The sequence below is a fragment of the Chlorocebus sabaeus genome, chromosome 2, assembly GCF_047675955.1.
Source record: "Chlorocebus sabaeus isolate Y175 chromosome 2, mChlSab1.0.hap1, whole genome shotgun sequence".
Classification (NCBI taxonomy): Eukaryota; Metazoa; Chordata; class Mammalia; order Primates; family Cercopithecidae; genus Chlorocebus; species Chlorocebus sabaeus.
In genome coordinates, this window is record NC_132905.1 from 20,359,114 (window position 1) to 20,371,659 (window position 12,546).

Below are 12,546 nucleotides of genomic sequence, written 5' to 3' on the forward strand. Positions count from 1 at the left end.
ATGACGTTCAAGCGCAGGCATAACAAATTCAACATAGTGATAGAAATCTGATAACTTATAGTGATAGAAATCAGTGGTTACCTAGCGGTGGGAAGCAGAGATTGGCTGGAAAGGGACACAAGGGAACTTTCTGGAAATCTAAAAATGTTTTATATCTAGATCTGGGGGATGGTAAGTAGGTACATGTACTTTTTCATTTTATTTTATTGTATATTTTATTTTGTTTTTTGAGACAGAGTCTCACTCTGTCCCCCAGACTAGAGTGTACTGGCAGAATCCGGACTCTCTGCAACCTCCACCTTCCAGGTTCAAGTGATTCTCCTGCCTCAGCCTCCCGAGTAGCTGGGATTACAAGTGTGTGCCACCATGCCTGGCTAATTTTTGTACTTTTAGTAGAGATAGGGTTTCACCATGTTGGCCAGGTTGGTCTCAAACTCTTGACGTCAAGTGAGCCACCAGCCTCGGCCTCCCAAAGTGCCAGGATTACAGGCATGAGCCACCGTGCCCGGCCAATAACATCTTAATAAAATATGGTGCTGACATGGACAGAGCACAGAAAATGTTCCCCAAGCATCTGGATGCTCAGCAGCAACAAGGGGGGTGCCGAACTCTGCTCTCCCCAGGCCTGGCTCTCAGGAAGGCAGCTGACTACTCTTGCATTTCCCCAACACCTGGGGGTAATGCAACAGCTACTACAGGTCTCATGTCATTCTCTCAAAGGGTTCTGAACTCTCTTTACAAAAATTCTGTTTCCCTCTTGAATGTCATCGTCGAAAATTCAAATGTCCCACAGATGCTGGGAGTCAGCCTGAGCCAGGCATGGGCTGGCTGGAGGAGGTGAAAGAGGAACGACCAGTCAGGTCAGGCTGTGGCTGCATGGGACAGTCTGGGTTAAAAGCACAGGCTCCAGAGCCACTCTGCCTGGATTCAAATCCCAGCTCTGCCTCTTACTGGCTGAATGACCATAGGCATGTCAGTTAACTGTTTGGAACCTCAAATTCTACCTGTGTGAAATGGAAATAATAATGCCAGCCTCACAGGGCCCTAAACTTATGTATATATCTTTAAAGTGCAAGCACACCCCCATCACCTATATCTTAATGGACAGAATATCCTGTCCCGTCCCTGGCATTGGCTCTCCACCTCAGTGTCCATCACTGCCCCACGGCTGCCCCTCTCACTTGACCTTACACTCCACCAACACCTACTGAGGCTGGGTGCGGCAGCTCATGCCTGCAATTCTAGCACTTTGGGAGGCCAAGGCCAGAGGATCACTTGAGGCCAGGAGCAAAATAAGCAAAATAGTGAGATCCTGTCTTTACAAAAATTTTTTTAATTAGCCGGGCGCAGTCGCACACACCTGTAGTCCCAACCACTTGGGACCCTGAGGCAGGAGGATCACTTGAGCCCAGGAATCAGAGGCTTCAGTGAGCTATGACCGCACCACTGCACTCCAGCCTGGACAACAGAGCGAGACCCTGTCTCTAAAAAACATAAAGTAAAATAAAAAACAAAACAAACAAAAACCTACTGAGCACTTTCCCACTGGAGACACACCACATGCTGCGGGGAGATGGCTGGAATCTGGCCTGTTTATGCCTTGGTCTCACCCTTCCTGTCCTCTAACACACTCTCCTCCTACCCAAGGCTTTCCCCTCTCCCCACCCTCACTCCTGTGGCTAACTCACACACACCCTTCAAATCACCCTGATGTGTCACTTCCTCTAGGAAGCCTCCCCTGATCCCGTCTGCTCTGCTCCTGTCTCCTCTGTATTCCCCACCAGCAGAAAACTTCCTGGAATCTGTTCTTTCGCTGCTAAGTCATCTTCAGGACCCAGCACAGGACGTGGGACCTTCAGGCATCCCATGAGTGTTTGCTGAATGAGAATGGGCAAATGAATGAATGACCATAATTCTGCCTGAGAAATTACGGAAGGCTTCACAGAGGAGGTGACCTTTCACTGGGTCCTAAAGGATAAGTGGAAGTTAGCCAGGGGAAGAGTTGAGGGGCAGTGTGCATGGTTGAGGGTTGTGGCCAAGCCCCATGTCTTCTGTGGCCCAAAGGGAAGGAGGCTATTGAGGCTAAGATGTTAGGCTGAGATTTTAGGGCTTGATCCTATAAGCCATGGGTTGCCCTCTGCACTGCCTGGGCGCCAACGCTATGGACTCTGGTCCAGCCAGGCTGGGTCTCCAAGATTCTAATGGGCAGCCAAGGTTTGGGGCCCCGCTGGGGCATCAAGAAGAAACCCAGCCGGGCACGGTGGCTCACGCCTGTAATCCCAGCACTTTGGGAGGCCGAGGCGGGCGGATCACAAGGTCAGGAGATCGAGACCACGGTAAAACCCCGTCTCTACTAAAAATACAAAAAATTAGCCGGGCGCGGTGGCGGGCGCCTGTAGTCCCAGCTACTCAGGAGGCTGAGGCAGGAGAATGGCGTGAACCCGGGAGGCGGAGCTTGCAGTGAGCGGAGATCGCGCCACCGCACTCCAGCCTGGGCGACAGAGCGAGACTCCGTCTCAAAAAAAAAAAAAAAAAAAAAAAGAAGAAACCCAAAGCCAAGCAGACTTTCAAGCAGAGAAGGAACATGATCACATCTTCAGACTTACCACTGTGCAGGGAGTGGTGCCAGACAGAGGAAGAGGGTCAAGTTCTAAGAGGAGGGTAAGCCTCGGACCACTGTGCTTAAGATGGTAGAAAGGGGAAATCAAGGGTGATTCCAGCTCCCATTGGCTGTAGGGCATGAAGGAAGCAGTGTTTAGGCGGAGTGATGAAGGCGATGAGTCGTGGTTTTACTGCTGTAGAAGTAGGCAGAAAATCTAGGAGAAGCAGATGTTCATGATCTGTGTACCAGGCTACACAACTCACCCCTCTCAACACACACAAGTGCACAGGCAGCCCTTCCCTCTGAAGCCAGCTGAGCATCGCTGGAGACTCCATCCTCACACCCAGCCTAGCTGAGAGTCTGGCTGAGATCTGCAACCTTATAAAAAATTGCCTGTACACACATTGCCAAGACCAGACCCGGCACAACTCCAATTTCTACTGTATCAGTTTCCACAGAACAAGACAAGCAGTGGCTTCTAGAAGGAGCTTCAGGCTCCAACGGTTTTGCCTTTTCTCAGAAGCAATTGCTACTTTCATAAACACTGGGTGGGGGCGGGGGGAGATAGCACAGACAGTGGCTAAGCTACGCTCATTACAGGCAAGTACTGATACAGAGAGGAGAAAAAAAAATCCAGCTTGTACTATCTCCAGATATCGGTGTTGTGACTTCTAACAGCAACCACTGTATCTTGTTTCATTACAACTGCCAAAAGGAAAAAAAAAAATTGAATTACCATGCTAATGTCTTCTCTTTTGGTGAAATCTGTGATTCTGGTACGTGGATATAAAATACATCGTTAGTTGCTTTTAAACTTGTCTCTAATGATGAAAATAACATTGCAGGGCATGAAGGGGAGACATAAGTAAACTCAGGGGGCTGGCAGCACTGGAGAACCTCTCATAAGCCCGTAATGTGACAGTGCACTTTCTTCCTCCCTCCAAGATGACAGTTAATTCCAGACTAGGAAAGCTGTCAAAAATGCTTAGTTCTGCTCCACTTGAGTTAATTACCGGCCCTGGGGCAGGCTGCCCTCTACTCCTCTGCTAATGGGGCTGGGCTCCAGGTAAAAAATCCATTTGCAAGAATGTTTTCCTTGCTCCAGATCTAATTTATTGAATATCAAATATTTATGCCAATGCAATTAAAGTGACAACACTGCTCTCCCTTCTCCCCTGCCCCCAGCCCTAGACGAGACCCGGATGGCTGACAGAATGCTTTATCCAGTCAACACAGGATGAAAGTTTTACCTGAGCTTCTAAAGCAAGAGCTTTAAAACCTCTTTAACCCACAAAGTCACCTGGGATTCTTTTATCTCCTTCTCCTTTGTAGGCAGCCACGTGACCGGCTATGGCACAATGACTGCGATGCTGAGGCAGGAGGCTCAACAGTGGTTTCAAATCAACCAACACTTGCTGCAGCCCTGTGTGCCAGGCACCAGACAAGGCCCTGTGACTGAGCGAGATGGAATAGGCTCAGCCTGTTTCCACAACAATCTTGCAACCTGACAGCAGAGACAGCTTGGAGCATGCACAGAAGAGTGACCAACACTGACAATGCAGACAAGCTGGAAGGTTCTAGGAATACAGCCTTAGAGATCTTGGACTGGGGGTCTCCAAGGCTTGAAGGCCACCCAAGATCCCCTTCCACACAACCAACCCTAACTGCAGAAAGTTTCAGATCCAGCCAAGTGTATTTCATTTTTCCTAAAATGCTACTCCCAGCAGGGGGGCCTCAGACTGTCCAGACCTGGAGCTTTGGGCCATTCATTCCCTCTGAGACAGCACCCAGCCCTGCTCCACTCCCACGAAGCTCTTGCATCACGAGACACATGATTTGGCATCTGCCCCACAGGAGTGATGGGTAAAGGTGAGCCCATGGACAATCACGTGTGTACCCTCCCTGGTACACTCTGGAAATGGGAAAAAGAAATGCAGCTGGCTAAAGAGGACTTTTTTTTTCTTTTCTCCCCTAAAGCAAGGGAGCTCAGCAAAGCTTAGGCCAGTAGGTAATGCAGTGTCAAATAGCGCAGCATATTTGAGTTGCGCTACACCTGCTACTTGGCTTGTATTCCTTCAAGGCCTTGCTGGCTACATTCACCTCTCCCTTTTGACAATGGAACAGAGGCCTTTCCTTGGGGCTGAACTGGGTTGTGGAGGAGAAACAGGCATCACAAGGTGGGCCACATGGACAAAGGCCGAGTAGAGAGAATGTGGGACATTCTGTTCAAAGAACTAAAAGCAGATGGATTTTTATTGGAGCCTTAATTGCAAGGGAGTAAGCCCTGGAAATGTAAACATCAAATGAGGTAATCTAAGCATGTTAGAAAATGTCAAATTGTGGATAAATGTGAATTACTACCCATATCACTGAGGTGTTGAGGAAACCAAGTGATATGTTATATGCACACTGGCATTACATAAATTATAGTCATTACAGGATACTTTGGAAGATTAAGCTTCAATCATGGACCCTGATTTTAAAATACACTTATCTGTCAATTTCTTCTGATCCTACCTTTTTACAGCTGTTCATAAACTGAGAATTATGATCAATTTCTTCTCTGTTCTCTTTTCCAAATGAACACACTGTACCCAACTTTAACATTTACTGTTTAGATATTCTTAGTTTCCTGTCAGTTTGACCACCATGCTTCAGGTTTGAAGCACTGTGATCATGTTTTATGGACAGACCATTCTTCTGGCTATGAGTATGAGGGTAAGAGAGTTGGTATTTATATCCCTTTTTATGTCTTCAGTTATCACCTGCTCTGGTTTGACTGTGTCTCCCAAAAAGCATGTGTTGGAAACAGAATCCTCAATGCAACAGTGTCAGGAGGTGGGGCCTGTTGGGAGGTGGCGCCTCAAGGGATGTGTTTAGTCATGAAGGCTTCACCTCCATGAATGAATTTAAGGGTTTGAGGCTGCGAGTTGGACCATTTGCTCACTCGCTCGCCGTCTCTTTGCCCTCCCACCATGAGATGACATAGCAAGAAGGCCCTCGTCCGATGCCGGCCCCTTGATCTTGGATTTCCCAGCCTCCAGAACCATGAGCCAATAAACTTCTGCTCACTATAAATTACCCAGTCTGTGGCATTGTGTGACAGCAGCAGGAACTAAGACATCACCTTATTCAAAGGCATTATCACACCACATCTAAGCTTCTGTCATGATTTCTGAGCTGTATACACTGCCTCGAAACTTTGTCTCAAAATCATCTTCCTCTTAGCTGCTCAAACATCAAATATTATGTTTACCATTAAAACTAACTGTAGTGCCCACTTTGGCAGCACATATGCTAAAATTGGAACAATACAGAGAAGATTAGTGTGCCCCTACACAATGATGGCATCCAAATTCATGAAGCATTCCATATTTTTTTATTAAAAATTACATATATTTAAAAAGCTAACTGTAAAAAGACCTCTACTATAGCCAATGTGATAGAACAAGAAAAATAATAAGGGGTAAAATGGTTGGAAAGGAAGAAACACATTTATCATTATTAGCAGGCAATATAATTACATATCAGAACACCAAAAACATCACAGAAAAGCTATTCGAACTAATAAGAGAAGCCAGTAAAATGGTCTAATACAAAGTATATTTGCAGCTGGACTCAATGGTTCATGCCTATAATCCCAACACTTTGGAAGACTAAGGTAGGAAGATTGCTTGAACCCAGGAGTTTGAGACCAGCTTGGGCAACATACTGAGACCCCTGTCTCTACAAAAAAAAAAAAAATTAAATCATCCAGATATGGTGGCGCATGCCTATAGTCCCAGCTAATAGAGAGGCTGAGGTTTAAGGATCACTTGAGCCCAGGAGGTTGAGGCTGCAGTGAGCCATGTTCCCACCACTGCACTCCAGCCTGAGCAGCAGAATGAGATCATCTCAAAAAAAATATATATATATATATATATATATATATTTGTATGAAGCAATAGTGTTCCTATATATAACAATAGCCAATTAGAAATAAAACAGAAAAATCTGGCTCATGATATACATCTAGCTACCTTACTGACATCTCCATGAGATTGTATCACAGAAATTTCAGCACAAAAGTGAATTTTGGATCTTCCACTCCAATATTTTCCTCCTCCAGTGCTCCCTAATTCCATGAAGGACTCTTTGGCTCTTTCATCTACTTATTTGCACAAGAAAGAACCCTAGGATTCTCTCCCTTTCCCCTCTCCCATACTTCCATCCCCAAATCTGTCATCAAAGCCTGACAATACACTCTATGTCCATCCACTCACCCCTCCAAACTGACTGCCTCTATGTTAGTTCAAGCCTCCATTATCTCTTCCCAGGACAACTGTAGTAGCCCTCACTCTTCTCCTCTTTTGTGTTCTTGCCCTTCCCAATATGTCTCAATGAAGCAGGCATAAGGACCCTTTAAGATTTTAAGCTAAATTACACCATTTCCCAGCTGATACCCTTCAGAAGCCGATATACCCCATATCCTCAGCATCACCTGCACGCCTTGGCTTCCCATGATCCTGAGAACCCTTCTAGCTTTGGTTCAACCCAATCTCCTCCTCACTCCCTGCGCTGCAGCCACGCCAGTCTCCTTTTGTTTCCTCGAATGCCCCTAGTCTCTTTCCCAGTTCAGGGCCTTCGCTCTCTGTCTTTCCTCCTGGGAATAAGAATCACTGACCTTACTTCAAGAAGACTGAGGAGAGCCAGAGTCCTTGCCAGAGATCGCCCTGACTTTCTGGGCCTCAGTTTCCCTGTCTGCAACACCAACTGGTTGAACTAGAGATTCTCTCTGGCATTGCATGAGCTGAGATTTCAGTAAGAGGTGACAGCAATTGAACTGGTGGAGAAGGAGAATGGGAAGTGGGGAAGAGGACAGAGAGGAAATGGTCCTGGGGAAGATGGCACAGAAAGAAAAGCCTAGAAAACTATGGGTAACAACTTTCAGGGAGCTTAAAACACTGAGTGCTATTTAGCAAAACAACTCAGATCAAATTTAACAGGATTTGGAACCATCATAAAAATCTTGTCCAAGGACAGAAAAAGTCAGTGAACTCGCCATATTTAAATATTAAATACATGCACTATATAGAAATTTTGGTTCTACTGCATGAAAATAATCCACATTATCCAAAGTCAAGGGGAGAAAAAAAAAAGACTATCCATGTAAACAGCTTCTAGCTAGCCAAAGAAAGGGACACCTTAGCTGCTTTCATTCCTGGCTTTCACAGGGACTCCTGGCTGCCAACTCAAATCTTTCTTCCTAACAGAGATTTGGTTTCACCCAAGGAAGCAGTCCAATTAAAATGCTGCATTTCCCAGCTTCCTCTGCCAAGAGAGGTGGCCACATAGTATAGTCTGGCAAACAATACTTAAGAAGAGGCTACTGGGTGGACTTCAGAGAGATGTCATAAAAGGCAGGGCTGGTACACATTCTTTTTTGCCCTTTGTTTTCCACCCTTTCTCCTTCTTCCTTCTTCAACCGTCTTGTGACCTCAAGGTGATGATAAGGGACAGACCAAGAGAATCAGAGACTGCCATTTAAACCCCACCTCTGCCATCCCAACTCTATGAACTTGGACAATTTGCTTAACCTCTCCGAGCCTCATTCTTGTCTGCAATATGGGAGCCATAATGCCTCGCTTGCGATATTGTTAAGATTAATTGATATGTTTATATTGTTCTGAGAAAAAAAGATAAATTTAGCTAGTTTATCACACGTAGGCTACAGCACTTTGTAAACTATATAGCTCTAAAAAAAGGGGGGGGGGGTAAATTGTTTTTTCCTCCTCCTTATTTTGTAAGTGACAGATTGTTCTCTCAACCAAATCTAAAATACTTTAAAAATTAGGATACTATGTTTCTACATGACATTCTTTCATTATAGGAATGTCTATTTCTTTGACATGACACTGGTTATCAGATGCAGCCACAGGTCCTTTTATATGCAGTCTGGCCACATGCAAATCACAAGTTATCTTGTATTCTCCAACTCTGGCATTAAAGTTAATTTGGGTGGGCGCGGTGGCTCACACCTGTAATCCCACCACTTTGGGAAGCTGAGGCGGGCAGATCACAAGGTCAGGAGTTCAAAGCTAGCCTGGCCAACATGGTGAAACCCCATGTCTACTAAAAATACAAACATTAGCTGGGCGAGGTGGTGGCACGCTCCTGTAATCCCAGCTACTCGGGAGGCTGAGGCAGGGGAATCACTTGCGTCCAGGAGGCAGAAGTTGCAGTGAGCCGAGGTCTTGCCATTATACTTCAGCCTGGGCGACAAGAACAAGACTCCGTCTCAAAAAAAATTTAAAAATTAAAAATAAAGTTAACTTGTATTCTCCAATTTTAGCATTAATTATCTTCTAAGTAAACCAGAAAATTCAGATGCATAATTCTTAAAAAAAAAAAAAAAGAAAGAAAGAAAAAAATCTCTTTTCAAAGGTGTATGTCTGTTTTACTGAGCATTTGATGGGTCTCATCAATCTAGAATTCCACATCCTTCAGTTCTAGAAATTTTCCTTATTTCTTTGATGATGCGCGCCCTTTCATTTTCTGTATCCTTTCATTCTTAAACTCCTGTTTTTTGGATGCTGGACCCCCTAGTCTGTTTCTCTAGTTCTTCTTATCTTTTTCTTTCCTGTTTCCCATTTCTTTGTAGACATCACTTTCTTTTTGAAATATTAACTCAACTTTACCATTCTATCCTTCTGGTGAATTGTTCACGTTTAAGCATTTTTTTTGCTGTTAATTTCTTTGTGTTTCTGATGTTTTATTGTTCTCTGAATTCTGTGTGTTCTTTTCATCAGCATTCCTTACTTGTTTCATGAATGCCATATCTTTCTGTCTTGTGTTGTATCTCTGAGAATGTTAATGTTTTTAAGATTTCTCCCTGCATCGTCTACCTCCTCTAGCTTGCTTTTTTTTCTTTGCTTATTTGTTTATTTGCTTATTGTTTATTTATCCTTCGTGGTAGAAGCTTTTCTTAAATGTCAAGTGACTTTAGATTTTTTGCTCATATTAAAGACTGAGACACTGAAAATTGATTGGGACTTCTGAGCTTTTCAACTAAGTGTCATACAAGGAGATCTGAACAGGACACTTCGTTGAGAAGACTCCGGTGTTAGTGTCGTTAGGGCTCTACTCTTGGGCTTGTCATATGCTCCAAAAAAGAATCTTTCCATCTTCTGCCTGACTACCAGCATTCTGGGAGGTGAGTGGGATAACATTGAGAATAAATCTCAATCATGTCACTTGCAAGCAAGAAATCCTAAATGATTCCTCGTTGTCTACAGGTTAGACTCTATACAAGTAAAGCAGTTAAATCTTGCTCATTCCAATATGCTGTTCCAAAATTAAGTCTCAGCCAGCTCCCTTCCTACCCATATTCCAACTTCCAACTGGGCCCATTTACTCATAAGTTCTGTGAGTTTCCTGTGTCTCAGCCACAAGGCATCTGCACCCTTCCCTTCTCACATCTCCCTGATAACTCTAAAGAGGCATCTATCTTGCGCTCTTTTTTATGCAGAGTAATTGGACTCAGACTGAGCTCCCCTAAAGCTCCTACACCTACATCTGTCACTGCTGTGTATAATGCAAAGGATGCTAAAGAGACAGAAACACATTCCCTAGAAAGCCATGGGGAATTCTAAACACTTCTTTCCTATCGCACAAACTAAACAACCCAATCACTTAGATATTTTTAAGTGCTCTCCTGGATAATATCTGAGCTAAAGAGCAAAAATCAAAACTGCAAACAGACTAGTTAAAAACAATGGAAAATAGAAAACATATAAGAAATCTTAGGAGATGAGACAAAGCTGATTCATAGGCAAATTTGTAGCCTTAAATAGCCTTTATGGTTAATCAGAAAAGAATAAAAATAGGTAAACTAAACTTTCATTTAAGTAATTTGGTTTTAATAAAAGATCAAAATAACCAGGGGACGAAAGCTGTAAAACAGTTAAAAGCAAATATTATTGATTAGTAATCTTAACAATCAGAAAGACAGCAGGATTAATAAATAAATTTTACAGTTGGTTCATAAAACAGCTTTGCTTCTACCATTAGAAGAAACACAAACAGGCCAGGCGTGGTGGCTCACATCTGTAATCCCAGCACTTCGGGAGGACGAGGCAGGTGGATCACTTGAGGCCAGGAGTTCAAGACCAGCCTGGCCAACATGGCGAAACTCTATATCTACAAAAAATACAAAAATTAGCCAAGCATGGTGTTGCACTTATAGTCCCAACTACTTGGGAAGCTGAGTCAGAGAATCTCTTGAACCCAGGAGGTAGAGGTTGCAGTGAGCTGAGATTGCACCACTGCACTCCATCCTGGGTAACAGAGTGAGACTTTATCTCAAAAAAAAAAAAAAAAAAAGGAACATGAATAAATGTTATAAATGCCAAAAGGCAAACTACAGGTTTTAAAACTCTAAGAGGACTCTACATACAATTATATGCTTATAATTTCAAAACTGCAATGAAATGGATTACTTTCTGGGAAAACATAACATTAAAAAATTGCTTCAACAAAAAGTAGACTATCTGAATAGAACAATAATAAAGTAAAAATATTTAAAGAAAGTTCTTAAAGTATTGCCTCCTAAAATGGTTATAGCCTCAGATGATTTCACAGGTGAGTTACCTCACCTTTCACAGAACAAATAAATTTTGTAACATTAGCTCTTTCAGGGCATGAAAAGAAAAAGATGTAAATTTTTTTTTTTTTTTTTTTTGAAACAGGGTCTCACCCTGTCACCCAGGCTGGAGTGCAGTGCACCATCATAGCTCACTATAGCCTCGATCTCCTGGGCTCAAACGATTCTCCTGCCTCAGACTCCCAAAATGCTTACAGGCACGAGCCACCATGCCTGGCCAAAACATGTAAATCTTATCAGTTCATTTTACAAAGCTAGCAAAACTATTGATATAATATTTTGGATGAACTGCAAATACATTACGCAGCCAGGCACCGGGTAGTCCCAACTACTCGAGAGGCTGAGGCTGGAGGATCACTTAAGCCCAGAAGTTTGAGGTTGCAGTGAGTTATGATCACATCTGTGAATAGCCACTGCACTCCAGGTTGGGCAACATAGCAAGACTCCATCTCCAAAAAAACAAATTTTAAAAACTTGTTTAAATTTTTTAATAAAAACTTTATGTTGAATGAAAGAAATCAGATACAGAAGAGTACAAACTATATGATCATATATAGGACAAGTTCAAGGACAAAACAGACCAAACTAATCTCTGGTGATAGAAACCAGGGAAGTGGTTGCTGGGGTGTGGATGGAAGACTGACTGGAGGGGCCACAAGGGAATGTTCTGGGACCACGAAAATGTGCTATATCTTGATCTGGATGATGGTGACTGAGGTGTATATATTTGTCAGAATTCATCAAGCTGTACACTTAAGGTTTTTGTAGTTTACTGTATGTAAATTATATCTGAATAATGTCCTATTAGGAAAGAAAAAACCTTGTAACTGTGACTTAAAAGATAGTCAACAACAACAAAAACCGGCCAATCACACTTAATAGGTTATACATAAGGCCGGGCGCGGTGGCTCAAGCCTGTAATCCCAGCACTTTGGGAGGCCGAGACGGGCGGATCACGAGGTCAGGAGATCAAGACCATCCTGGCTAACACGGTGAAACCCCGTCTCTACTAAAAAATACAAAAAAATAGCCGGGCGAAGTGGCGGGCGCCTGTAGTCCCAGCTACTTGGGAGGCTGAGGCAGGAGAATGGCGTAAACCCGGGAGGCGGAGCTTGCAGTGAGCCGAGATCCGGCCACTGCACTCCCGCCCGGGCGACAGAGCGAGACTCCATCTCAAAAAAAAAAAAAAAAAAAAATAGGTTATACATACAAAAATACTAAAAAGATACAAGCAAACATAATCCTGCAATAGACTGGGAGAATAATACATCAAAAAACTCCAAGGTTGTTTCAATATTAGAAG

At 43.6% G+C, this 12,546-nt stretch overlaps 1 non-coding gene across 1 annotated transcript; it reads left to right on the top strand.

The window, feature by feature from the left end:
* The first annotated feature begins 5,875 nt into the window (after positions 1–5,875).
* On the top strand, positions 5,876–5,981 carry LOC119618752 (U6 spliceosomal RNA). The gene has a single exon (XR_005235111.1). It is a non-coding gene; the product is annotated as a U6 spliceosomal RNA (small nuclear RNA).
* Positions 5,982–12,546: the final 6,565 nt, after the last annotated feature.